Genomic DNA, 27,654 nt, shown 5'->3' with positions numbered 1-27,654 from the left:
TATTTAAGTGAGCCTCAGATAACTTTACATAAAAGCAAATGTGTAAAAAGCAATAAAGTCAGATATAGTGAACATTTGTCCTGAAGGCAAATTTCTGAGCTCTAAAAGCCAGTTTGGTTTTAGATAACATCTGTGAGTCTGGAAACAGGCTGAAATACTCTATAGCTGCACTCCCAACTCTGCCTTTGGCTGTGCGAGCCCCTGTGGTCTCCTTGAAAGAATTGGTCCCCAGTGGGTGAACTAATCACCCATGAAGAGTCTCCCAGTTCAAATCTGGAGTAAAAAGTGAGGACCTGGGGACAGAATGTTACTCATCACATGTGGCCCGCCACTGCTAGACTTCAAGGTAACTTTCCAAGAACAGAGCTCTGTGACCATTTTCATGATAGCAGTTTGTACATTATTACTAAATAATTTTAATGCCGTGTTTACAAGCCACCTTCCCAAACAAAACACTTGTTTTTGGCAGTTAGACTCTTGAAGACTTAACTTTTAATCCAGTTTGTTCTCAAAACATTTGCACAAATGAGAGTCTTGAGGTTTGAGCTTTCTATTCTAAAGGCTCAGCTTCTTGCCTGGGAGAAAAATAATACATGCTCATATTTATAAATAGAGTTATGGCATTGGAGTCCTTTACATTGCAGCCAGCCTAGAGACTCAGTTATTCAGAATTTAAACATTTTACTTGTAAAGAGCACTTTGGTATCTACCCCAGCTGGAGCATCCCCAACTTCACTGTCACTGTCCCTCTCACCTTTCCCTCCAAAACCTGGGTGTCCTCCTCCCTGACTGGCTCTGAGGACCTGGAGCCCCTCTGAGCCCACCCCCCCACCCACTGTCACTGGTCTTTGGCCATTTCTTAGAGTGGTTCCTGGGGACCCTTTGCTTCCCTTGTCCTGGAAGGGCCCTGCTCTGTCTGTCTCAGCACCATCTGTGTGTGTCCCATCAGGAAGCAACAGACAACTCCCCAAGCCCCACAGTAAAAACGTCTCTCCTGGTCTGGGGGCGCATCCATCCCCCCTGTCCCCAGTCCCATCCTGGGTGTTCTGGGGTTCCAGCCACAGCTGTGGGGACACTGCCATCTCATTGCATCCCTCTTGCGGCAGCTTGGCTGAGTTACAGGGCCGGGCCACAGGAGGCCTCCTTGTGCCAGAGCTCACCTTGTGCCAGGTGTTGAGCTCTGCCAGCTGCCCGGCCCCACTGTGAGGCCGCCCCGTGCAGGTGAGTTTGCTGGCAGCCCAGCCAGCCCACGAAGGCCACGTGAGTGTGAACCCCCATTATAAGCTTTCCCTCATGAGATGGCGCTGATCAGTCTGGGGGATACCTGCCTTCCGGTACGGGCTGCAGCCATTAGGCTGGTACCAGGAGGAGCCAGGTCGAGCTGGCACTGGGGCGACGCTCTGTCTTTGATGCACCCTGATGCTTCCCCCATCCTTCTGACCATGGTGCTCAGCACAGACCCCTTCCAACCCATCTCAGGGCCTCTGCTCAGTGTGGCCAGAGCCTCCTGTCAACAAGTGTGTCACTGCCTTTGGGTTATTATTGTTCACCAGATTCCACTTGCTCTACAACCCAGGCACAGTGCACCAGAGTTTCCCAAACCTGTGTGCCCAGTGCCAGCCCCTTAGCAAGTGCAGCGTTGTGCATTTCACTCTGGGAAATGCAGCCATAGCTCTGGGGCCAGCTAGAGGAAGGAGTGTGATTGTGCCTTCCTGGGACAACTTCCAGGTCTGGGAGTCTGTGATGTTGTGAGTGATGCCTTAGCTTTGCTAAGAAATGCTTAGGGAGATGGGTTCTTTCACCCATTCTTTTACCCATGTGCCTTTCTGGCTCCAGGGCTGGTGTCCCCTGCTTTGGAGGGGACGCTAACATGAGCTGCCCTATTGGGGGTCTGTCAAGGTTCTCTTAGCCTAAGCGGCTTCCTGTCTCGGGCTCCCTCCCCAGCCATTTGGGTCACCTTGGGTCCCTGAGGATCGCTTCTGGATCTTGGACCCCCTCACCAACTCCTGTGACATAATAATCAAAGGTAATCAGGAAATGTATGAATCATCTTCTTTAAGGAATATTTAGCATTTCTGCTCATTCCAGAGTCCCTGGAAGCATGGCATTTCAAAGGCTCGGTTAGATCACAAGTCCAATTTACTGCCAGAAATTTGCACGTAGAATAATACAGAGCCTATGATGGCAGTTGAAGTGGTATCCTGTGAGAAAATTAATTAGTCCTGAAACTAAATGCCAACAGCCTCAGCAAAATATTCATGAGAGAAGCGAACCTCGTGCGTGGTGTTTGAAGTCAGGCAGCTGAGGCTGTGTACTGGACATATTCTCTGTGGCTGAGTTCTGCTGTGGATTCTGGGCTAGTCTAGGCAAGGCCTGTCTCTCCTTCTGGACTGGCTCCCAGGGCTGGGGGCTCAGGGAGGCCCTGCACCCTGGAGAAGGAGGGAACCCCTGAGCCTCTTTGGCCTTGTATTTGTGTGTCCCCCTGGGCTGCAGGGCTGCAGAATAAACCAGCTCCCAAGCCTCCAAACAAAAATAAAGACCTGTGAATGGCTACACTTGGAGAGCAGAGTTTTGGTATCATGGGGAGACCTGTGTACTTAATTTATGGTCTGAAGATTGAGAAGGATTTAATTGTTCCAAAAATGGTGAGAAAAGAGCAGGCCCCAGCCTTTCTGTCTGATCACAATCAGCCGAGGGGGACTGGGGAAGTGGCCTGGTCCTCACTGCCCCTGGAGGGGCTGGAAGAGGATGGAGTGATGTGCTTGGCAGATGCAGGAATGGCCAGGCAGTGGGAAAAGCCTAGGGTTTCCAAGCAGTGTCTGATCCTCTGTGTTCCTTCTGCCCGCTGGGATGGAGCCCGCCCCCCAAATGTGCCTGGCCCACTGATGACTCAGAGTCAGCTGCCCCCAGGGCCTTCCCGGCTCTCGTGACCTTGCTGGGCATGACTTTCAGGGGAGCCCTCTGTCCGGGAGACATAGGTCACTCGAATCACACAGTCGTGCTTTAGTGAATGCTAGCCAGGGTCCTTGAAGAGGGCAAGGACAGGACACTCCTACATGGAAACGAAAATGAATATTTTTCTCTGCAGAAAATGAAAAGTGGTGCTGGGTCCGAGTGGTAGGTGACCTGGCTTTTGAGCGAAAATGCTGCTGGGAAATGAGAGAAAAGAAACATGAAAAGAATGCAAATGAGGGTGGTGGACAGGGGCCCAGAGGCCTGATTCCTCCGCCCTCCGCGAAGGCTGGGTATGTGATGCCTATAAATAGACACTCAAAACCCATTCTAAATGGAGTGAAGACATGGGCCTGCTTCCTCTTATGGAAAGGCCTTACATAAGGTGCAGTGCTGCTGTTGCTCCTGGGCGGTGTGATGATTCTGTGCCTTTGTTGGAAGTCAGTGTGAAGCCTGTGGGGCTGCTGGGGGATGCAGATGGATGAGCTCTGGCCTTTCTGGAGACTCGCAGACTCTGGGAAGGAGGCAGTGGGCGATGGGCAGGCCTCCCAGGGCTGGGAAGCAGTCCTGAGACAGGCTCTGGGTTTCCTGAGGTGCTTCTGGGCCAGGAGCAAGTGGGAAAAGCTGGACTGCAGGGCTTGGTCAAGTGACAGCTGCCCAGAGCTGGGGTTTAGGGTGCCTGGAGAGGACAGGGGCTGGCAGGCCTGACTTTCTCACTGATCCGCTTGGGGTCACAGAGCTAACCTGCAACAGAGTGAGGAACGGAGGCCGCATCCCTGGACTCCCAGTGGAGGGTTCTTGCTGCTGGACTAACCTTTAGTTCATGCACTCACCCAGAAATTACTTATTTTTGGAGGACCGCAGATGGTGAGCTCAGGAGTGAAGAAGGGAATACCATTCAATGCTAATGTGATTCCAGGCAACATTCTAGAGGTTTCCTTGCAATTCACCTTCCCAGCCACCTTTGAAGTAGTTCTTATTGTCCAGTTTTACACACGATGAAACTGACAGAGATGGTGTGAAGCGATTTTCTGACGTTCGCACAGGCAGCAAGCAGCCCATGCTGACTCCACTGCGGAAAGCCTGTGTGTGATTGACATGCTTTTTGTGTGGTGCTCACTTTGGGTGTGACAAAGAAGCCTCCTTGCAAAGGGCCAGGATCTGTGAAGCACCATGTTGCTTCACAGAACAGGCCATGAAAAGCCACAGAAGCACCATACCCTGGGAAAGAAATGGAACAATGGTGCAAACGGCCAGTTTCCCCTGAGCAGAGGCAAGCAGGTTACAGCTCTGCAGCTCCCTTAATGGGTAGCTTGTTCAACATAGAAACATCTTTAGCCTCGTCAGAGGAGAGACGTCGGGTCATCTCCTTTACATGGGGACCAGAAGTATCTGCCCTGGGCCATTTTGGGTGGAGGAAATTTCGTAATTATAACCCTCTGCTAGGAGTGTCTACCTAGGAAGTGAGAGCAACTGGCCGCTTTCTTAGAGAAATGAAGACGCTGAGTACAGACTAAACCTTTGTGATGAAGTTGAAGCCACTGTGTTGCCTGTGTCCTGTCTCCTTCCCCAGCAAATGGGGCTCTTCCCTACGACTGCAGACCCCAGGACCAGATTGCAGGTGCCTTGTCCAGCAGTGCAGCCGTTCGTGAAGGGCTCACAGCCTGGCCCGGCTCAACAGCTGACGCCCCCGGGAGGAGGCTGTATTACTATCCTTTTTGAAAGGAATACAGAAAGCCCTTTGTAACTTTGTCTGTAGCCAACGTGGAGGGAGAGGCAGAATTCAGATGTGATGTTGCAGACAATTGAACACCCCTCCTCCTGTTCCACCCCAGCTTCTTGCCCGTAGCCTTCTAATGCCCTTGCCCTGAATTCCTGATCCAACCCAAGGGCCTGGCCTTGAAGCCCCCGAGCCTGCTGGCAGTAGCTTCCTCTTCAGCCTTCCTGTGCAGAGCTTCCTCTATTCAGGGAAGTCTGAGACCCGGTGGCCTCTTTCTCATTCTTTTCATGAAACCATCTTGCCCAGGAGAAGGTGGGCTGAGACCCTGGGCATTGGAAGGGAGAGGTGGTCCTCCTTCCTCTCTTCACTTTCATCGCTGTCCTTTCCCCACCCACCTCATATGCACACCCTCCGCAGTCTGAAAGTGTCGTGAAGCACCAGCTCTGCAAACCCGCGGGGTCAAGCTTTGTTGTGGGAAAATACATATTCATGAGGGCTTTGAGGAGCCTCATTAAAATGCAGAGAGTCTCTCCTTTCAGAATGGTACATAAGCCATCTCTTTATTTGCCCAACACGTTGTTCTTAAGGCAATAATTATGCGATGAATGGCTGAAGAAACATTTTAATTATTTGTTTAGGGTAATTTCTGATTATCTCATTAGAATTATAATCTGTCCACTTTTACAGGTGATTCAAAGCCTCGTATTTACATTTTTATACTTGAAGGAGCTCTATGTGCGCACCTGTATCATTGCTGAAGTGAAAGTAATTTTCTCTGTTTTCTTCTGCTTTATTCCAGAAAGATTTGATCACCAGGAGATTTTTCGGGACATTACCAAACCACTGATTTTAGGTAAGAAATACAAGGCAGGGTTGCATGGAATGAGGTTTTACTTCTGCCATGTGGGGAGCGGACCGTTTCACTGGAGGGAAAATGCTACATTGCAGGCAGACCTGGCAACTGCCGTGTCTCATTGTTTTCTGGGATCCTGTGTGTGTGAGCTCGGGGAGTTTGAAGCTGGGGTTTGAGTCACAGCCAAGGAGTGGATGGACACTGGGGACGCTGCTGGCACTTACCTTGCCTGGAACCGACCTGCCCACCACCCAATGACAACACAGCAAGACACGCACTCCCCATCTGTCCTCTCCTCATCATACTGGTGTTTCTGTAAACCACGATCCTCACTAGACTCAGTCATTGATTTGTGTAACCCCTACCTGGGTTCCTAGTTACAGCAAAAGTAGACACATGTATATCGGCAACAGTAGGTAGCCCTTGAACCTTTCACTCTCCAGTGTGGGCAGTGGCTGGTCTACTTTGAGAAGGGACCAGCCATTGTGAGATACCAGGAAGCTGAGCAGAAGAAATCTAACTTTGATAAAAAGAGGCCTCCTCATCTTGCCAGGGATGGAGCGTGGTCCATCCTCCCTCCCTGTGCATGGAGCAGTATTGCAGCCCTGGTGACACTGCCCCATGGTCAGCATCTGGCTTGCCCTTGCCCCATAGGACTGGTAGGAACAGAGCCCTGGTGCCAGCCGAGTGTTCCACACAGGGGAGACTTGCAAGGGACAGGTTCCACACTGCAGATGAATTGGCTGTCTTCTGTGGCTGGAGACACACAAGGCGGCGGCGTTGTAGGGAAGCCGGTGTACAGGGTGGGGCATGTTTGGAGAATGAGAAGCAGAGGGCATTGTTGCTGGAGTTAAAGAAGCAGAGCCAGGGATGGTCTTCATGTCCTGATGCCCAGAGCAGGCCTGAGCTTCTGATGGATTCTGGGGGTTCTTACGTATTCGTGGGAAGGAGCATGTGGTAAGCTTGGACAGGGAGGCAGTTCAGAGTGTTACGTGCAAGGCAGCAGTGGCCTTGGGAACACCCCCCATGCCTGACCAAAGCAAGGAACACTTTGTATGTCCCAGTGCGGAATCTCTGTGCCAGTTGTGAGGGGACGGATGAAGACCAGCAGGGGTGAGGATGGGATTCTGGAGTGTCAAGACTCAGGTTCAGAATCAGTTTTTCTCCCAGGGCAGCACAAGGCCACAGGTCTGGCTATTTGAAGCCACCCAAAAAGCCATTATTTGTAAAGCAAGGTGGCTTTATTGATTTCACTTTCTGCCCTGCATCTTTCCCACATCGTGGTAACCACTCACCACCCCTGTTCTGCTGGTGAGGCAGGAATTCCCTTGCATCCAGTTGGGGAGCATTCTTGTCACAAATCTCCCAGGTGAATTACGTGATGGTTCTCCATGGAGGGAGCACATTCACAAGGCATTTAAGAGATGCAGGACAATCAGCCCTCGTCCATGAAACAGGGTGAAACGTAGAGGAGCTGCGTGATTATTAATGGGTTTGGACATAAGCTGGAGTGTTTACTGAAATTTTTCTCAGTTGTCAGTTTTCAAAGTTTGTGAATGTACTTTTGTGCTCTCAACAAGGCCTTTTCTGCTCTGTTTAACTTTCTACTTAAGGTTGTAAACATACTTCAGCCGTAATGACATTAGTTGCATCATCCACTCTCAGCTCTGAAAATGCTGGAGATTTTGATTGTCACCAGCAGTAAGGACAGCTTATGAAGGGAGATGTTACTTATGGAGACGCAGCTCATGATTCCATAAAATTCCAGTCTTCTGGGAGCCCAGGGTTAAGCAGCTGCCTCAGCCCATCCACCCTCTAGGGACTGTCCGCGGTGAAATTGGCTGCTTAACGTTTTCCTTATGGAACCTGGGGTGTCATTACATTCTGATAGAGTCATAGGGTGGTTCTATTTATGCCTGTAAGGTATAAGGTATTTTTTTCTTCTGAGTCTAGAAAAGACCTACTGGAATTTTTATGTATCCTGAAGTACTATTAGACGATCAAAATCAATTGCAATAGAGAAGGTGCTGGGCTGTCTTCCCGATTGCTCTCACCCATCTGCAGTGTAATAGGCCTATCATGTAAGTGAATATACTCATCACAATTCTCTGCAGCTTCCCAGCAGAAAAGCATATTCCTTCTCGGAGAGAAAGGTGGCAAGGAGATGGATATTTTTAAATGCCAATTATGCCAGAATGAGTCTCTGTGAGGAGATCTGTAAAGAGAAGAAAGGGCCTGGGTTTATTTATTTTTCTACTACAAATGGAATCATTCTGTAGCTTCAGAATACTAATACCCATGGTGTGCCTGATGTCTTTTCATAGGATAATTTGTGAATGTGCTTCCACTTACAGGAAAAGTTTGAGGCTCTTTTCTTCTTCTTCTTCTTCTTTTTTTTTTTTTTTGAGAATTAAATTCTAGGCCTCACTGTATCCTATGATAACTATCCTATAGGCCCTTGATCTATAAAATGTGTGAATAATGAAATATATAAAATCAGCGATTATCCTGAAGGAACACAGAAAAGATTAATAAGCTGTATTTAAATCACGGCAAGTCTCAGAACATATATTAAGTTAGAAGACATCACGTCCTGAAAATGATGGGCTGATGTGATACTAGCATGTACCCCAGTATGGATGCATATAAGTGTTGTGTAAAAGCTAGCCCAAAGTGTTCTTTAAAACATAAGATCCAAAGAAAGGTGTGGAAATTCCAAGCTATGAGACATGAAGAGAAAACACAAAGCCAGAGCACTAAGGGAGGAGGCCATGAGACCCCCAAGCAGTGAGTTTCCTGATGGAGAGCCAGAATGATGAAGACTGTGCAACATTTGTGCAGGGAGAGACACGGCAATGGCTGGGACAGGGTAGCAAGGCTAGGAGCAAGTGCTCACATGTATAGGAAGCCAGGAGGTGGCAGAGGTGTGTTATGGACCAGATGGGAAGTGATGCAGGACAGCTGGTTGGCCACATAGGAAAAGGGAAAATATAAAGTGAGATCCCTACCTCACAGCATATGTACCAGTAAACGGCCATAGAATTAAAGGCCTATGCCTGGCACGGTGGCTCACACGTGTAATCCCAGCATTTTGGGAGGCCAAGGTGGGCAGATCACCTGAGGTTGGGAGTTCGAGACGAGCCTGGCCAACATGGCGAAACCCTGTCTCTACTAAAAATATAAAAAATTAGCTGGGTGTGGTGGCAGACACCTGTAATCCCAGCTACTCGGGAGGCTGAGGCAGGAGAATTGCTTGAACCTGGGGGGTGGAGGTTGCAGTGAGTGACATCGTGCCACTGCACTCCAGCCTGGGTGACAGAATGAGACTCCATCTCAAAAAAAAAAAAAAAAAGAATTAAAGGCCGAAATGTAAAGACAAAAATGTTAAAATACATAGAAGATTTTTTCTATCTGCTTTTGAGGTGAGAAACATACACACATCATAAAAGAAAAGATGGATTAATCAAACATCAGTATTAGCAACTTCTTTAAGAGAACTACAGGCTGGAATAAATATTCATGATGAATTTACTGTGAGAGATTGGTATTCTGTTTGTATCAAGAACTGTTTCAAATTAATTTTAAAAAGACAATAGAATTGAAAAATGAGCAAATACTATGAAGAAGAAAAAATGAAAATGTCAAATAGACAAATGAACTCTGCCTTGCTCCTAATCAGGGAACTGCCTGGGAGACCATCAGATACCACTTCACACTCATATGTTGGCAAATTAGAAAGTCTGATAATCGAAGGGTTGCTCAGAGTGTGAAGCAAGGGGGCCTTCATGTCCTGTTTATCAAGGGCAAATTAGTAAAACCCCTTTAGAGAACAATTAGATGTTATCTAGTAAGGTTGAAATGTGGACCCCCCATGACCCAGCAATTCTGCTTATGAAAGGGATTCAGTGTTGTATTAGTCAGTTTTCTTGAAAACAGAACCAATAGGATCAGTTTATTTTAGAGTTTATGTATCGATCAATCGATTGATTGGTCAATTGATATAAGGTATTGGCTTGCATGATATGGCATCTGGGAAGTCTCGCAATCTGCCATCTGCAAGCTGGAGACCCAGGGAAGCCAGTATTGTAGTGCAAAGGCCTAGGAAGCAGAGAACTGGTGCAGATTCCAGTCCAGGCCAAAAGGCCTGAGAACCAGCAGCATGGAGGGCAGAGAAGACCAATGTCCCAGTCAAGCAGTCAGGCAGAGAGTGAATTCAACCGTCCTCTGCTGTTTTGTTCTATGCAGGTCCTCACTGGAGTGGACGATGCCCACCTACACTGAGGAGGGCCGTCTGCATTACTCAGTCTGCCAATTCCAATGCTAACCTCTTCCAGAAACACCTCACAGACTATCCAGAAACAGTGTTTAACCAGACGCATGGGCACCTTGTGGCCCAGTCAGGTTGATACATAAAATTAACCATCACAAGTGGGTCACAACCAGCATTTTCTAAAAATACGAACCGGATTAGAACAGAAGATACCAGGGTTTGTTCTGCATAGTGAATGATAGTGATCCTGAGAAGGAGGACTTCGAGGGGATGGTACTGACAGCGATGGTTAAGCCTGAATGGAGGTTTGCTACATTGTTTTCTATACTTCTGTGTATTTGCAAAGTTGAGGAGAAAAGAAGTTATGGTAAACCCCTGGATGTAGGCACACGGACCCCAGTGTTCTGTGCTGTGGGTCCCTCTGATGGAGCCGTCTTGCTCCCGTCTTGCTGGTTCATCCTCCACCTTGGCTGACTACCTGGCCTCACCCTTGTACAGATGGTTCTGTTTGTCTCTTCATTGAAATGGGTGGGATTTATTGATTTATTTAGAGACAGGGTCTTGCTCTATTGCCCAGGCTGGAATGCAGTGGTGTGATCATGGTGTACTGCAACCCTGGCCTCCAGGGCTCAATCAACCCTCCCTCCTTGGCCTCCTGAGGAGCAGGGACTACAGGGCGTGTGCCACCACACCCAGCTTATTTTTATATATATTTTTTTAATAGAGGTGGGATTTTGCCATGTTGACCAGGCTGGTCTTGAACTCCTTGACCCCTAGAGTGCTAGGATTGCAAGTGTAAGCCATCATTCCCTGTGTGAAATGAGTAGGATTTCTGAATGAGCCAGGCTTTGCATATTGACCTGGCTCTGCCTCTTGAACTGCTGCCTTCACATGGGAGGCTCCTTCTGGCCCTGCCTGTGTGGCTGATTCCTCTCTCAGGTGCTTCTCTTTATCTTCAGAGATGAGGCTCATGGGCTTCACTTTTTGGGACCTTAGGTGGACATCTGAGTCCACAGCCCTCCTGCCTGGCTTCTGTCTCTGTGGATTTGCAGGCCTGCTTGTCCCGTATCCTCAGTGCCCAGCCCAGTGCCTCATGTACAGTGGATGCTCAAGAAGTATGTGGTCATCACATAGCTCTAGTTTCTTATTTTTATTTTTATTTATGTATTTTTTTTGAGACAGGGTCTCACTCTGTCACCCAGGCTGGAGTGCAGTGGCATGATCATAACTCACTGCAGCCTTGAACTGGGCTCAAGCAATCTTCCCACTTCAGCCCCCTGAGTAGCTAGGACTACAGGTGAGTGCCACCATGCCTAGCTAATTTTAAAATCTTTTGTAGAGAGGGCATTTCACCATATTGTTCAGACTGGTCTCGAACTCCTGGCCTCAAGTGGTCCTCCCACATGGGCCTCCCGCAGTGCTGGGATTACAGGCATGAGCCACTGCTCCTAGACTTTAGAAATGTTCAGAAGCTCAATTTCCCATCTGCAAAGTGGAGACTCATGAGTTGGGGGTGGGTAGATTGTGAGAATGAACCACATAATGAAGAGGGAATGTGTAGCACATGTGAGTTTTCTGATCTTGCTGATTTCCTTCCCTGGAAGAGGCAAAGAGAGGACGAGGAGCTGGCTGTTACTATTTGCTTGCAGACTTGGTGTGTGCTTTCAAATTGGAAGCTCCTGCTCTTCTGACACCCAGTTCTTTTTTGTTTCAAGTTGTACTTTGGAAGAGAAAAAAATTCATCAACACCCTTTTTTTTAAAAGATGGAAAATGGGTTAAGAAAGTAGCACGAGGAACTGTGAGCCCAACATAATTAGTGTGATGGAAGGGAAGTTAGCCATTTCTGTATGTAACTTTTGATTAATGATATTCAGCTCTAATTAATTATGTCCAATTCTAATTAATGACATTAGTGTGCAAGCCGGCATTCTCAAACTATGTTCTGAGGATTCCCAGCGGATGTTCCTGAATATAATAGTCCCCGGTCACATTAGGTTGGGAAGTGCTGTCTGTACTGCCCGTCTTGGACACTCCCAAAGCACCATATGAAAGACCTTCAGAAGTCCTGCAAGAAAGGGAACAATTTAAACTTCTTTTAACCTGTCATTTTCCAGACTTACTTTTACCATGTGTGCTGCTAGGCACATACGGACATGGTAATTTAACTCATACCACAAGGTGTGCTTGGATGAATTGATGAGCAATGTACATGTCATGGAGACATTTTCTAAGTCTTCCAGAGTTGTAACAGGGGTCTCCTGTATCGCAGCAGAGCATACTGCAAAGAATTTCATTTCCATATGGTCTAGGGCTGCTGTGAACTAATCTCCTTTCTTGGGCAAATCGCTTAATCTCCTTCAATCAGTTCATACATCTGCAGAGGAAAGGGTGATGGCATGCCACCCTGGATGGTGGGAGGACTCCTAGCAGTGGTGGCTGTTACCATCTCATAAGAGACTCTCATTACAAGAAAGTCCACGTCATTTGCCATGTGCTGGTCTCGGGGGGGGTCAGCGAGTGGGGGGCTGCAGGGAGAGACCACCACTTACCTCCTGAGCCTCACGTGTGGGGTGCACTGTGTTTTGTCTGTTGTTGGATTTGTATTCCTTGTTCATCTAAAAGTGATTATGTTGAAAAACAGAATGGTGGCAGACAGGCGTGTTTGGCGTGGGTTAATGCGAGGCTGGAAAGAGAGCCCCTGACCTTCAGTTCGAGAATCGGCCACTGCGGGAAAGGGTGGTGTCTTGGTGGCCGCACACTGTGAATGTCAAGGGAGACGAAGAGTGCACCCTGGGGAGGGCGGACTCATCAGTCCAGTGGTTTGTCCAGGAGGGAGTGAGGGTTGATCTTTTATCTCAAAGGATGAATATACATTTCTGCGAGAGAGGGGCAAGACGGGCGTTCCAGGCAAACAAGCGTGTATATATGACTGAAGCGTGGACAGAGGAAGCAGCGTGGCGGGTCTGGGAATGGAATTGTTTGATCTGGCTTGATGGAGGAGCCAGGGGGTGAGGTAGAAGAGGTGGCAGAGGCCAGCTTGACCTGTGTAGATGGCCTGGGAGAAGCCCTGGCAAGTCTTTATTGGAGGGCTGACAGGAAGGGGTATGTGCTTTCCATAGTTGACCTTCGAGGGTGCGGCATGGGGTGGAGGCCCGTGCACCAGAGGCTCCTCATAGAGTCTCTACAGAGAGATGACCAGGCTAGCGTTTTCACGGCATGGAGGTTGTCTTCGGAAACTCGCTTCAGAATCTACTTAAGATGAGTCAAATCTACCCTCCAAAGAACATCTGCTGCTACTGGAGATAGCTCTTCAAAAGCTAATGCAGGTGCTGAATGTTTTTCCACCATGAGGGTTCCTTCTGCACATCAATTAGTCTAGACTCTTGCTGTTTGAGGAAAGAGGCCCAGAGTAGTTAAGCCACTAGCTCCAGGTCTCATAGCTGGCTGATAGGACATCAACCTGCGGAGTCTCTATGGAGGTGGAATAGTTTCAGTGGTGCGCTGAAACAGTAGGGGATGGATAGGAGAAAGGCTTGATCTATTAGGTTCAGCCAGAGAAGCAGTAGGGGGTGGATATGAGGAGATATATTGTGAGGAATCCGCTCACGGGGTTTTGGGACCTGGCCAGGCAAGCCTGAAGCCCGCAGGGCAGGCCATGGGGAAGGGCAGGCTGGAACTCCCAGGCATGGCTGCAGCTGCAGTCCACAGGCAGAATTTCTTCTTCCGGAAGGAAGCCTTGGCTCTACTTTTAAGGTCTCCCGACAAATTGATCCAGACCCAGCCAGATTGTCTGGGATGATCTCCTTTCTAAAAGTCAACTCATTATGGACTTTAATGACATGGACAGAAGACTTTCACAGCAACATCTAGAAGAGTGGCGTGATTGCCTAGCCAAGTCAGTACCTCAAAAAGACCACACTCTTGGTAACACGTGGGGGCTCCAGGACCGAAAGCTGGTGCCGCAGATGCGTGGGGTGGCAGCAGTGTCACTTCCTGTCTCCCACTAACCTCAGGATCACAGTGGGCTGGTGGCTGTAGCATGGTCCACATCTGCTCTCAGGGATGCTGGAGGGAGACTGAGGTCCAGGCTTTTGTCTCGGAGACTTGGTATATGTCTAGGATCCCTTCTAAAAGCCAAGTTCTAGACAGAATCTGGCCTTTCAGGGTTGGAGAGACCCCACATGGCTTCTGAGCAGACTTCCTGAGCTCAGTCTTGGAAGTGAAGGTCTCACCCCTGGTTGCCCCCTTCCTGTGACAGAGGGCTCTTTGCCTCTTTGCACTCCATGCCCCAGAGACAATCTGTGCTGGGGACAATTTTGTCAGAAATCGATTCCCAGCCCTAGCTTAGCCTAGTGGTACTCTCAGTCCTGAAACCTAGAGCCCATTTCCACATTGGTGTAGCACCGTGGTTCTCAGACTGTGTTTGCTATCAGGATCACCTGGGGAACTTGGTAAAAATACAAATGCAGGTCATATCCTGCTTCCTCCATCCTGGGCCTCTGTGTTCTTTATTAGCCTTCTTGGTGGTTCTGACCTACATCAAAGTTGAGGACCACTGGCATAACACACGGCTTTTCGAACTCCAGTGTGCACTGAATCTCCTGGGGATCTCATTTATTTTGTTTTTATTTTTTGAGATGGAGAATCACTCTTGGTGCCCAGGCTGGAGTGCAATGGCATGATCTCAGCTCACTGTACCCTCCGCCTCCTGGGTTCAAGCAATTCTCCTGCCTCAGCCTCCCGAGTAGCTGGGATTACAGGTGCACGCCACCACGCCTGACTAATTTTTGTATTTTTAGCAGAGATGGCGTTTCTCCATGCCAGGCTGGTCTCAAACTCCTGATCTCAGGTGATCCACCCACCTTGGCCTCTCAAAGTGCTGGGGTTACAGGCGTGAGCCATCACGCCCGGCCAGGGACCTTGTTTAAATGCAGATTCTGATTCCATGGTTTTTGGTGGATCCTGTGATTTTGTGTTTCTAACAACCCCCCAGGTGTGCAGATGCTTCTGGTCCTCAGAACACATCTTAAATAGCAAAGGCATAGATAGGGGCTGAAATTAAACACTTAAGAATTACCCAGACTTGCATCGGAATTCTGCCTCTACCACTTACCTGTCTCTGTGTTACCCTGAGCAGATTGCTTGATCTCTCTAAGCCTTGATTTCCTTATCTGGACAGTGGGAATAATGTGCCTTTTTTGTTTTTTTGAGGTAGCATCTCTCTCTGTTGCCTGGGGTGGATTGCAGTGCTGCAATCTCAGCTCACTGCAGCCTCAACCTCCTGGGCTCAAGCAGTCCTCCCACCTTGGTCTCCCGAGTAGCTGGGACCTCAGGCACACACCACCACACCCAGCTAATTTTTAAATTTTTAATTAGAGACAGGGTCTCATTGTGTTGCCCAGACTGGTCTTAAAACTCCTGAGCTCAGGTAGTCCTCCCTCCTTGGCCTCCGAAAGTGCTGGGATTACAGGCGTGAGTCACTGCTCTTGCTGCTTTTTAAATAAAAATTGCTGCCGGGTGCAGTGGCTCATGCCAGCAATTCCAGTGCTTTGGGAGGCCAAGGCAGGTGGATCACTTGAGGTCAGGAGTTCAAGACCATCCTGGCCAACATGGTGCAACCCCATCTCTACTAAAAATACAAAAATTGCCTGTCGTGGTGGCAGGCCCCTGTAATCCCAGCTACTCAGGAGGCTGAGGCAGGAGAATCACTTAAACCCAGGAGGCACAGGTTGCAGTGAGCCGAGATCATGCCACTGCACTCCAACCTAGGCAACAGAGCGAGACTCTGTCTCAAAATAAATAAATAAATAAATAAATAAATAAATATTGCTTTGACAGTTAGAAAAGAAAGAGTTTAATACCGCAACATAATAAAGACCATATAGGCAAAGCCCCCAGCCAACAGCATACCCAGTGGTGAAAAATTGCAAAGGCTTTTCCTCTTAAGATCAGAAACAAGAAGGATGCCCCCTTTCACCACTTCTATTTAACATAGTACTAGAAATTCTAGCCAGAACAATTTGGCAAGAAAAAGAAATCAGAGGCATCCAAATTGGAAAGGAAGAGGTGAAATTTTCTCTCTTTTCACATGTCATGGTCTTATGCAGTATGTAGAAGGCCTTAAAGACTTCACACACACACAAAGCTGTTATAACTAATACATGAATTCAGTAAAGTTGCAGGATCCAAAATCAACACACAAATATCAGTTGCATTTCTATACACTAACAATGAGCAATCTGGAAGGGGAGTTAAGAAAAAAATTCCATTAACCAAGGAAGCAAAAAAATTGTACACAGAAAACTACTGAACATTGCTGAGAGAAATTAAAGAAGACACCAGTAAATGGAAAGACATGGCATGTTTTTAGATTAGAAGACAATATTGTTAAGATGTCAATACTACCTGTATTAGTCCATTCTCATGCTGCTAATACAGACATACCCGAGACTGGGTAATTTATAAAGGAAAGAGGTTTAATGGACTCACAGTTCCACATGGCTGGGGAGGCCTCACAATCATGGCGGAAGATGAAGGAAGAGCAAAGGCACGTTTTACATGGCAGTAGGCAAGAGAGCTTGCTCAGGGGAACTCTCATTTATAAAACCATCAGATCTCATGAGATTTATTCACTACCACAAGAACAGTGTGGGGGAACCACCCCCATGATTCAGTTATCTCTACCTGGCCCCACCCTTGACATGAGGATTATTGCAATTGAGGGCAAGATTTGGCACGGGACACCCAGACTAGGAAACAAAACATCACCACAACCCAAGAATCTCCCCTAGGGTCCTCTCCCAGCCATAACCCACCCCCCACCACTACCACCACCACCCAAAGGTAATCAGAATCCTAGCACCAAATGTTATTTTTGCAAATGTTTGAATTTTTTTTAAATAAATGAATTTCTACAATATATACTGTTTTGTGTCAGCTTATTTTATGCAACATTATGTTTGTGAGAGTTACTCACAGGTGGTAAGTGTGACAGTAGTTCATTGACTCACTGTTACAGAGCATTGTAAAAATACAAATAATTCATCCATTCTATGTTTGATGGACATTTGCATCTTTTCTAGTTTTGGGTCATGATTGCTGCTGGGAACACTGTTACACATTTGGTGTACACATGATTGCGTTTCTATTGAGGGTACATCCAGGATTGGAATGGGTAGGTCACAGGGTCTGGGTATGTTTCTATGTTAGTGAACACTGCCAGTCCTTTTTCTGATGTGATTGTACCCAATTACACTCCCACCTGCAAATAGGAGTTTCATTTGCTCCGCATCCTTGCTCATAACTGGTGGTGTTAGTCATTTTAATATGACTTTTAGTGGATGCATGGTGGGATCCTCTGGTATGATTTTCAGTTCACTGAAGACTGTTGAATATCTCTTTCAAATACTTGTCTTGTGTTTTCGAAACCTTCTCTGGAAGTTTTTGTGCAAGTTTTTGCTCATTTTTCTGTTGCATTTTCTTTCTTAGTGCTTTGTAGGAGTTCTTTTTTTGTTTTATGAGATGGAGTCTCACTCTGTCGCCCAGGCTGGAGTGCAGTGGTGCAATCTTGGCTCACTGTAAGCTCCGCCTCGTGGGTTCATGCCCTTCTCCTGCCTCAGCCTCGCAAGTAGGTGGGACTACAGGCACCCGCCACCAGCCCGGCTAATTTTTTGTATTTTTTAGTAAAGACGGGGTTTCACCATGTTAGCCAGGTTGGTCTCGATCTCCTGACCTCGTGATCCGCCCAACTCGGCCTCCCAAAGTGCTGGGATTACAGGTGTGAGCCACCAAGCCCGGCTGGGAGTTCTTTATATAGTTAGTACATGAGACCTTTGCTAGATGTACATATTACAAATATTTTCTCACACTTTCTCACGTTCAGTGGTATCTTTTGATGAGAAGGCCCAGCTTATCAATCTTTTCCTTTAAGGTTAATGCTTTTCGTGCCCTGTTTAGGAAATCTATGCATACCTAAGAACATGAAAACAACAGCATATTTATTTTTTCCAGCCTTTCTTGTTTTCTAATATATGATTTTAGGGTTATAAATAGCCTATTAAGCCTGCTTTAGCTGTAATCCACTATTTTTAAAAATTGTAGTAAAAAAACAGCATAAAATTTACCATCTTAACCATTTTTAAGTGTACAGTCCGGTAGTGTTAAGTAAATTCATAATGTTGTGAAACAGATCTCCAGAACTTTTTCATCTTGCGGATCTGAACATCTATACCCATTAAACAGCAACTTCTCATTCTCCTTGTCCCAGCTTCTGGGAGTCACCATTCTGCTTTCTGACTACTCTAGGTACCTCAGTTAAGTGGAATCCTACAGTTTTTGTCTTTTTGTGACTGGCTTATTTTGCTTAGTACAGTGTCCTCAAGGTTCATCTGTGCTGGGTTGTGTGATAAGATTTTCTCCCTTTTTAAGGCTGAATAATATTATGTGGTATGAATAGATCACATTTTGTTTATCCATCATCCATCGATAGACATTGGGTTGCTTTTATTCCTTGGCCATGATGAGTAGCGCTGCTGTGAACATGGCTGGCTGTCCAGCACCATCTTTGGATACATTGTATTTTTATTATTAATTAGTTCAAAATGTGTTCACTTTTTAAAATTTCTCCTTTGAAATGTGGGTTATTTTAAAGTAGTTGATTTCCAAATACCTCCATATTTTCTGGTTATATTTTTGTTATTTATTTCTAGCTTGCTTACCCCGTAGTCAGGAACAGATTATTTACAATGTTAACATTTTGAAATTTGTTTACACTGGCTTTAGACTTGTCCACCATATGATTAATTTTGACAGAATATCCCATGTGCCCTTGTGTGTAGTTCTTCGGTTCAGTACTTTAGATATATTCATGAGGAAAAATGGGTAATTGTGGTGTTCAAATCTTATACTTCCATTCTTATTTTTACTTCTTTGTTATGTCATTTACTGAAAGAAGTGTGTTAAATTATTCCGTTGTTCATGTCTATGTCTAATAGACATAAATTTCATAATGTCTAATACTTTAGATTTGTCCTGTCAATTCTCCCTTTATAAATTTTGAGTGCATTTAACTAGATACATATAAATTTAGAATTTATTCCTAGTAGGTTGCCCTTTTTAATTATGAATTCTTTGTTTTCCATAAGAATGCTGCTTTTCGTAAAATCTAGTTTGTCTAATTACCAATATAAGTATATAAACTTTCTTTTTTAACTTACTGCTTTAGAATAGTTGTAGATTCACAGAGATGTTGCGAAGATAGTAGAGAGAGTTCCCATACATCCTGTACCTACTTTTCCCTATTGTTAACATCTCACATTAGTATGGAACATTTGTTGCAATTAATGAACCAGTGCCAATGCATTATTATTAACTGAAGTCCATACTTCATTCATATTTTCTTAGTTTTTATCAAATGTCCTTTTGCTGTTCCAGGATTCTATTAGGAGACTGCTTTGAGTTCAGTTATTATGTCGCTTTAGGTTCTTTTAGACTGTGACAGTTCCTTTGACTTTCCTTGTTTCTGATGACCTTGACAATTTTGAAGAGTACTGGTCAGGTATTTTATAGAATATCTTTAAATTTGAGTTTGCTTGGCATTTATCTCATGGTTCAATAGGGGCTATGGGCTTTGGGGCAGAAGATCCCATCTGAAAAAGTGCCATTCTTATCCTGTCAAATCAGGGCTACACAATTTATCACTGCTGATGTTACCCTCAATCGTCTGAGTGTTGTGCACCATCTCCATGAGGGGACAGTATCTACACAAATTATTTGCAATTCTGCACAGGGAGATTGGTCTGTTCTCACTTGTTTATTTTCTCGTTCATTTATTTATATTTGTATGGACTCATGGATATTCATTTTATACTTTGGGTTATAAACCAGTAATGCATTATTAATTTTGTTGTTCAGATAGTTCCAGCTTTTGCCCTTTCCTAAGATAGCGGACTCACCCCTCTGTGTTGTTTCAACTCTACCAATTTGGACCCTCAAGTTCTTGTTGCCTTATTAGCCATAAATTACAATTTCTTATTTCCCCATTCCTCCGAGACTACTGAAAGTTCTGCTTAGCCCTGTTGCCTCTTAACCACTACTTTCTTCCTGTGTGTGTTTTTAACCTTTTGGCTTCCATCACTCACAAATCCCCAAATGCCTTGACGAGAAAAGCAGCACAGAATGCTGAGCTTATTTCTGGGTAATTATCTACTTGTCATGATCTCAGCCCCTCAAGTCCTAGCTGCCTTGGTAGCTCTCTGATGCTTCCAGAGAAATCATTTAAAAAAATTTCGTCAAGAGTTTCTAGTTGTTCTTGGTGAGAGGATTAGTCTGACACAAGCTAGTGCATCATAGCAGGCGGTGGAATTTTTCAGACATAATATTTTTTTTTTTTACTTCTCCCACGATGTCATGGTTGATGGTGCCTCATAATATTTTAATGTCTGATGCTTTGCACCCATACAGCAACAGCTATCCTGAGTAATGAAGATGTTATGTCATATAGGAAAACGAGTCTTTTTTTTTTTGGAAACAGAGTCTTGCTCTTTAGCCCAGGCTGGACTGCAGTGGTGCGATCTCGGCTCACTGCAAGCTCCGCCTCCCGGGTTGACACCATTCTCCTGCCTCAGCCTCCCAAGTAGCTGGGACTACAGGCGCCCGCCACCGCGCCCAGCTATTTTTTTGTATTTTTTTAGTAGAGACGGGGTTTCACCGTGTTATCCAAGATGGTCTTGATGGCCTGACATCGTGATCCACCCGCCTCGGCCTCCCAAAGTGCTGGGATTACAGGCGTGAGCCACCGCGCCCAGCCGAAAATGAGTCATTCTTTGCATTTCATTCATTTATGCCCTTAGTCACAAGGGCTTTAGCAAAGAGTTGGCTTCCACACTGTCTTTAAGGTAAGGAAATAAATAATGACCTTGGAAGACAGTATTCATCATAAAAGCGCTTGATGAAAGGAGCAATTGGAGTGAACTATGTAAAATAGGCTTTTCAGTCTAATGGGACAGTGTAATTACTGGTACAGATTTCTAGTTAGGCCTTAAAGAAATTAAGCCTCCCTATATGGTTAATAATGGACTTGTGTAAGAAGATGGCTTCAGAGATGAGGTTTGTGATTCACATTAGCATATCTGGCAGTGAAAGCGTATCTTTCTCAATCAAACAGGGTATGTAAGATCTTTGTGTATGCTTTTGCGAAACTTTACTGCTGCCATCCCTGAACTTGACTTGATATTTTTACATCCCCTTCAAGTCTGCATCCCAGTTTTGTGTCATCTACAGTTCTGAAGAACTGCCGTGTGCTTTATCATCATCCAGGATTGAAAAGAGCCAGATCATTGGAGAATCCCCACAGACTGACAGTTTTCCCTGAATCAGTGCTTGCTTAGTGTGCTCATGCAGGTAGCCGTAGCTCCTATTCCATCTCACTTCGCTGCATGCAGCTCACATATTTCAGATGATCCACAAGAACATTGGGAAGGACCTGCCAAAATCCTGCCTTGCTAAAGTCCAGGTATACTCTCTTCTAGATCTCCCTTAACTGCCTTTGCAGATTCTATATCGGAGAAAGAAATGAGGCTAATTTCACAAACTTATTCTTACGAAATTCATTTTTAGCTCTAATAATTACCACTTTTCTTAGATATGATCCCAAAACAATCCTTTAATAAATGCATTTTAGAACTGCACTGTCCATAATGGTAGCTGCTTGCTACATGTGGCCATTTAAATTTAATTTAAATGAATTAAAATGAAGCAAACAAAAAATGCAGTTTCTCTATTGGACTAACCATGTTTCAAATGTTCAATGCCTGCCATATTGGGCAGTGCAGATAGAACACTTCTATCATTGCAGAAATTTCTGTTGAACAGGGCTGTTCTAAAACCTTGTTTTAGAATCAGATTTGAGCTCACCTGTCTGCAGATTACTCAGTCATCATTTGACTGTTTTTTTTTTTTTTTTTTAAAGAGACAGGGTCTCACTTTGTTATCCAGGCTGGAGTGCAGTGGTGCCATCATAGCTCACTGTAGCCTTGAACTCCTGAGCTCAAGCGATCCTCCTGCCTGTCTCCTGAGTAGCTGGGACTACAGGTACATGCCACCAGGCCTGGACATTATTTGAGTCTTTAAGAAACATTTACATGTGTTTTTTCCTGTCACCTCTCTTTTTCTCCATTTCCTTCAAAATCACCTTTGAACGTGACTCCATTTCTGTATTGCCCAAATCAGTCTAAAGTGTTAGGTGTTGGATGTGGACTTTTTTTTTGGTTTCTAATGAGGCTGGGTTGCAGATGAGCTGAAGCCACGTTTGGTATTCTAGGATTTGTGCCTGAATTTGTGCTCTTTCTGTCTTGCTGATGTTTACGTGACTGCTAAGATTGTTAAGGGAAATAAGGAGAAATGAATGGGACCCACGTTGCTTGGTCCAGCATACCTGTTTCTGAGTGCTGTTGGAGGTGAGTGGCTTGCTCTTGGAGAATCAGCCATCAAGCTGTCTTTTCCAGAGTGGGTGTTGTCCAGGGCAGTTGCAGAGTGAGCACACTTTACAATGAGTGCCTGGGGTCCTTCATTTATTTCTTTACAGCATCTGTAGTAGAATACAATTCCAGTGTTAAGAGACAAAAAAAAATGTGCCCAGCTCTCCTGGGGTTGACAGTCTCAGTTGCTAAATCCCATCCCAAGGGGGCATTCCCTCTCCTGTCTGTGGTTTGCCTGCTGTCCCCCAGGAGCCACACTCACCAGTTTGGTCAGCTGGCGGATGATAAGAGGGAGAGAATATTTTAGAACCCAGATGCTGGAGATCATTGTTAGTGGAGAGCTTATTATCAAGTCAGGAAGAAGAAAAATCATCGTTAGTTGAGTGAATACATTTTAAAAAATGATAAGAAAGTGTTCGTCAGGCACTTGGGATTTCTTGCTCATATGCTAATAGGATTTTTGAAAATCCACCCACTGTTTGGAAACTTGCTTGCTCAGTGACAACTGCATCCAAATAGCAGATCATGAGCCAGGTGTGTGGGGGGACAAGAGTGAAGGGAGTTCTGGAGGAAGTCGCTCTGGGCCAGGAGGCAGGGACCCTGGCCACCAGCCGTGTGACCTGGGGCAGGTCCTTGCAGTGCTGGGTCTTGGTTTTGGCCACTGCCCCCCGGCCCCCCACTTCCCAGAATTATTGTGAGGAACTGTGCATGTATGTGCAGGAACTGGGTTAACATATCTACCTCTGGTTGGCCGGGCGCGGTGGCTCACGCTTGTAATCCCAGCACTTTGGGAGGCCAGGGTGGGTGGATCACAAGGTCAAGAGATCGAGACCATCCTGACCAACATGGTGAAACTCTGTCTCTACTAAAAACACAAAAATTAGCTGGGCATTGTGGCGCATGCCTGTAATCCCAGCTACTTGGGAGGCTGAGACAGGAAAATCACATGAACCAGGGAGTCGAAGTTTGCAGTGAGCTGAGATGGCGCCACTGCACTCCAGCCTGGAGACAGAGTGAGACTCAGTCTCAAAAAACAAACAAACAAACAAACAAACATATCTACCTCTGGTCAACACAGAAACGAGGTAAGCTTTTATTATCCCCTTTGATAGACAAAGCAACAGAGCTTAATGAGCATGCATGTCACGAGGAAGCACAAATTCACTCTTATTATTTGTATGGGAAGATCCCTCACTTCCTGGTCCTGATACTCTCTGTGGAACCTTTGGTGAGTCAGGGAAGGCCTCCCAGGATGGAGACAACAATCCCAGCCTCTGACTTGCAGCCTCTCTTGGGGACTAAGAGACACTGGCAGTGTGCTGCACACGTGCAGGCCTGGATTAATAGGGGGGAAGGTTAGAAATCAAGAGCCAGGGGAAAACTGGGAATAGATGGCTGGCTCTTCAGAAGGAAGTCATTATTTTGTACACCTTGCAACTCAGGCAGTGAGCCTGGCAGGGAGAGAGAAATGGCTGCTCTTTTTTTCTGTCCATGTGTCGCCCCCTGTCAATGTGTTACTGGGTGCAGTTGTCTCCTCTGATGGTGTCTGGGCTTTTCTCTCCCCTCCCTTCCTTGTTTGCCTGTTTCCCCTTTGCTCTTCTGTCTCTGTTTCTCTCTCCCTGAATTTTGTCTCTTTCTATTCCTTCTTCCTTCCTTTTTTATCTTCAAATTTTAACCTGTTCCTTTCATCCAGTGATGCTTATTAAATACATTTGGTAATTTATATTTTTGTTTCTAAGAAAGTTGATCAAAATAACTGTAAGTTTAGTCTGTGAAAAGACAATAATGATGATAGCCAGGCAGAGCTTTGGAGGAAGGAGGGTTGGGTCCCGGGTACCCCTGATTCGGTGGGTGTTTGTGCATAGAGTGGTACCTGCCTGCTTGAGAATAGGAGGCTTTGCAGTTTGAGGCCCTTGCTCCCTGGTCTGGGGCATCTGAAGGGCTGTGGTGGGAAGAGGGTCAGAACCAAGGCCAGATGCACCCGGAGCTTGCTGCACGCACTTCTGGGAGGTTTCCTCTTATTTTCTCTAATTTCTCCATTTTCTCTTTTCTCTCTTTCCTCTCTTTCTGGAATTCCCATCTATCTGATTTTTGACCTATTCATTCTATCTTTGAAGTCTCTCTTTTCTTTCATATTTTTCCATCTTCTTTTCTTTCTTTCTTTTTTTTTTTTTTTTTTTTTTTTTTGAGATGGAATCTCTCTCTGTTGCCCCCTGCAACCTCTGCCTTCTAGGTTCAAGCAATTCTCCTGCCTCAGCCTCCAGAGTAGCTGGGATTACAGGAGCCCGCCACTGTGCCCGGCTAATTTTTGTATTTTTAGTAGAGACGGCATTTCACCATGTTGGCCAGGCTGGTCTTGAACTCCTGATCTCAAGTGATCCGTCCACCCTGGCCTCCCAAAGTGCTGGGATTATAGGCGTGCGCCAATGTGCCCGGCACCATCTTCTTTTCTTTCTGTTCTGTTTTCTGGGATAGTTCAATGACTTTAAATACCTGTATTGAAATGTTTATGCTTGCTCTTACTTTAGCTCTCTGAGGGCTCTTTCTATTCTTTCATCATTTCTTATTTTGTAGCACTGTATCTTTGTGTTTCTGCTGCAATATCTTCTATTTATTTAAAGGTATTAATTTGTTATTTTGTTTCTTCTTTGACAATTACTTCTGTTTCCTTCACTATCTTTTTTCCTTTGCTGTCCTTGCACTTGCTTGCCTGGATTTTCTTCTTCCTGTTTGAGACCTTCCTCCCAGATCTGTGAGCTGTAGTTGTTAATTCGCATTGAGAAGTGAAGCACTGAAAATTGACTGGAGTGTCTGCAACGTGGCTGCACGTTAGCATCACCTGGAAGCATTAAAAACTACCTCTCCTGGGGGACTGTCTTCAGGGCCATTGGATGAAGATCTGTTGGATTGGGGTCTGCATATTGATAGGTTGATAAATAGAGATATTGATAGAGATCGGTAGGTAGAAATACAGATTTTCCCTCCTCAGCAATTCTAGTGTGCAACCAGGGCTGAGCATTGTATAGTCTTGGGTGACAGTGCCGGGCCTCCGGAGAGTTGGTGTAATTACCGTGCAGCGAAACCACTCTGCGTTTTACTGTGCTGGGTGCCTGGAAGACATTGATTTCATCCATATGATTCTCTTTCTGTGCCTTTGGCAAATTGCAGATTGGGAGGAATTATATATCCCTACAGAGACTTCAGTGAATGAAGTTTCAGGGACCTATGAGCAAGAAGGATGAACTGGCTTCCTGGGGAGGGGCCAGCAGTCCTTCTGCCAGACGAGTCATCAGGGCTGGGACAGGAAGCATGGGAAGGGCAGCTGTGCAGAGCAGGATCCAGGAGGGGCCACCTGGTGGCAGGTGTGGCCACTGAGCAGCCCCTGGCTGGGGATGGAGCTGGAGCTGCCAGGGAAGCTTTGAGGCCAGGTAACTTGGCTCTTGGGCTCTGATGAAGCTAACTGTTTCTCTCCCAAGCTCTGAGAAAACAGTGGAGTCCAGGAGTGACAGGATATGGTAGCTCCATAAGGAGGAGGAACCTGTAGTTGGAGAGGGCAGCGAGGAGGGGCAACACCAGGAGGCCAATGAGTAATACTCTGTACCTGAGAGAGGTGGCCAGAACCTGGGCCCCCACTTGCTGCCAGTGACCTTCCACCTGCCACACCTTCTCTTGGAGTTTTGGCTTCTTAACTGGGAAATGAGGATCCTGACCATCTCTGCCAAGCAGGAGAGGAAATGGGCTGATGTGTGTTGTGAGGCAGTAGAAACCGGAGCATAGGAAGCAAATTGACTCTCAGAGTTTATGGTATAACATTCTCCCATGCTGTAGGGATCAGGTTTGCCCCTAAACCTGCAGACTGGCTAAGGCCAGGGCTGGAAAGGGAAAAAAGTAAGCAGAGGACAGGGCATGCTGCAGGCCGGCCCCTTACCTCTGGTGACTTGTGCTCTTGGAGTGAGGGCCCAGGAGGGGGTTGCCTGCCTATGCATATCTCTCCCTTTCCCCCTTCTGTTCTGTGGGGCTGGGCCTCACACGGCCATTTTCGAAGGAGGAAGGTGGCCTTTTGCATTCCCTGTTGGTGTGTTACTTATTGTCACTTATTTTTGATTAAGGATATTATATTTAGGCAGAAATTATTTGCATTTTCTTTGTAAATCATCTGAAGAATTGTGCACCACAGGAGTGCATTCTGGAAGAAAATTCAGACATCAGAGATAAAGCAGAGTTCTCCCTTGGCTGTATCTACAACCTTCCTCTCCCTAGAGAACCACTCTGTGGTTAGTGTGTTTTCCTCCATTATCTTATATAAGCATGTATGCATGTGTAGATGTAGATGGCTGTGTTTTGTTTTTATGCACGTTGAAGGTATCTGTGCATTGTTCTGCTGCCAGAGTTGTTCAACACACAGTGTTGGGGAGAACCACATGACTGTACACACAGGTCTGTCTTAGAGATCTGCCTCATTTGCTTTAACTGCTGCAGAGGCTTCCAGGGACCGTGTGTACGGTACTAGATACTGTTTAATGAACACTTTCCTACTGATGAACATTTAGGTTGTTTCCTAGTGTTTGCAATCACAAACAGTGATGCTGGTGGGTTAATGCTTCTCTAGGGGAGAGAGCAAGAAGCAGAAGTGCTGGCTGTCATCTGCATTCTGCAGTTTACCAGATACTGTCAGGTTCCCTTCCCAAATGGCTACAGACTGGTTTGGTCCCTGCAGTGTCATCAGTTCACGATATTATAACTTTGTGGATATGATGGGGAGAAAATCTCCGTTTTATTTTGTCATTTCCTGGATTATTTGTGAAGTCAAGTATATTTGTCTGTGTTTACTGGCACGTGTATTTTCTCTTTGGTCAATTTCCCTTTTGTAATTTTTGCTCAGTTTCCCATGGGGTTATTTGTCTTTTTCTTATTGATATCTAGGAGGGTCTTGTTGGCGTTCATGTGAGTGTTTGAGTATGTGGGTATACAAGCAAAAAAAGGTTTAATACATCCTGGACGCTCATTCTTTGATACATTTACTTCGACTATTTTCTTCCAGTCTGTTGTCGTCTGTTTTAGGTGTTTTTTTTTTTTTTCTCATCCAGGTTTAAACATTGTTTATTGTTGTAGCTAAATAATTCACTTTAGGGATTATAAGAAAATGTAGAAAGTAAATTTGCATTCTTTTCCATTTTCTTAGTATTATGAAACTTATTTCTTTTTTAAAAAACCAGTCTATTGAGGTAAGATTGCCATACAAAAGCTGTGCATATTTATTTTTTTTTCCAGTGACTTTTTAAAAAATATATTTAAAAACAAAACCAGCTGGGTGCTGTGGCTCACGCCTGTAATCCCAGCACTTTGGGAGGCCGAAGTGGGTGGATCACCTGAGGTCAGGAG

The 27,654-nt window shown here is 45.7% G+C and overlaps 1 protein-coding gene across 4 annotated transcripts in view; it reads left to right on the top strand.

Moving 5' to 3' along the window:
* Positions 1-27,654, top strand: part of APBA2 (amyloid beta precursor protein binding family A member 2) — a 227,279-nt gene that overhangs the window by 105,111 nt on the left and 94,514 nt on the right. For 3 of the 4 annotated variants that reach the window (XM_054450953.2, XM_063652507.1, XM_063652505.1), the window contains one exon: positions 5,472-5,525. The gene's annotated coding sequence lies outside the window, so the exon portion shown is untranslated. The remainder of the gene's footprint in view (positions 1-5,471; positions 5,526-27,654) is intronic. The other variant, XM_063652506.1, reaches the window with a different exon arrangement.

The sequence above is a fragment of the Pongo pygmaeus genome, chromosome 16 (genome assembly GCF_028885625.2).
Source record: "Pongo pygmaeus isolate AG05252 chromosome 16, NHGRI_mPonPyg2-v2.0_pri, whole genome shotgun sequence".
In the NCBI taxonomy this organism is placed as follows: Eukaryota; Metazoa; Chordata; class Mammalia; order Primates; family Hominidae; genus Pongo; species Pongo pygmaeus.
The sequence above is the reverse complement of the archived record's forward strand: the minus strand, read 5'-3'. Positions and strand labels throughout refer to the sequence as shown.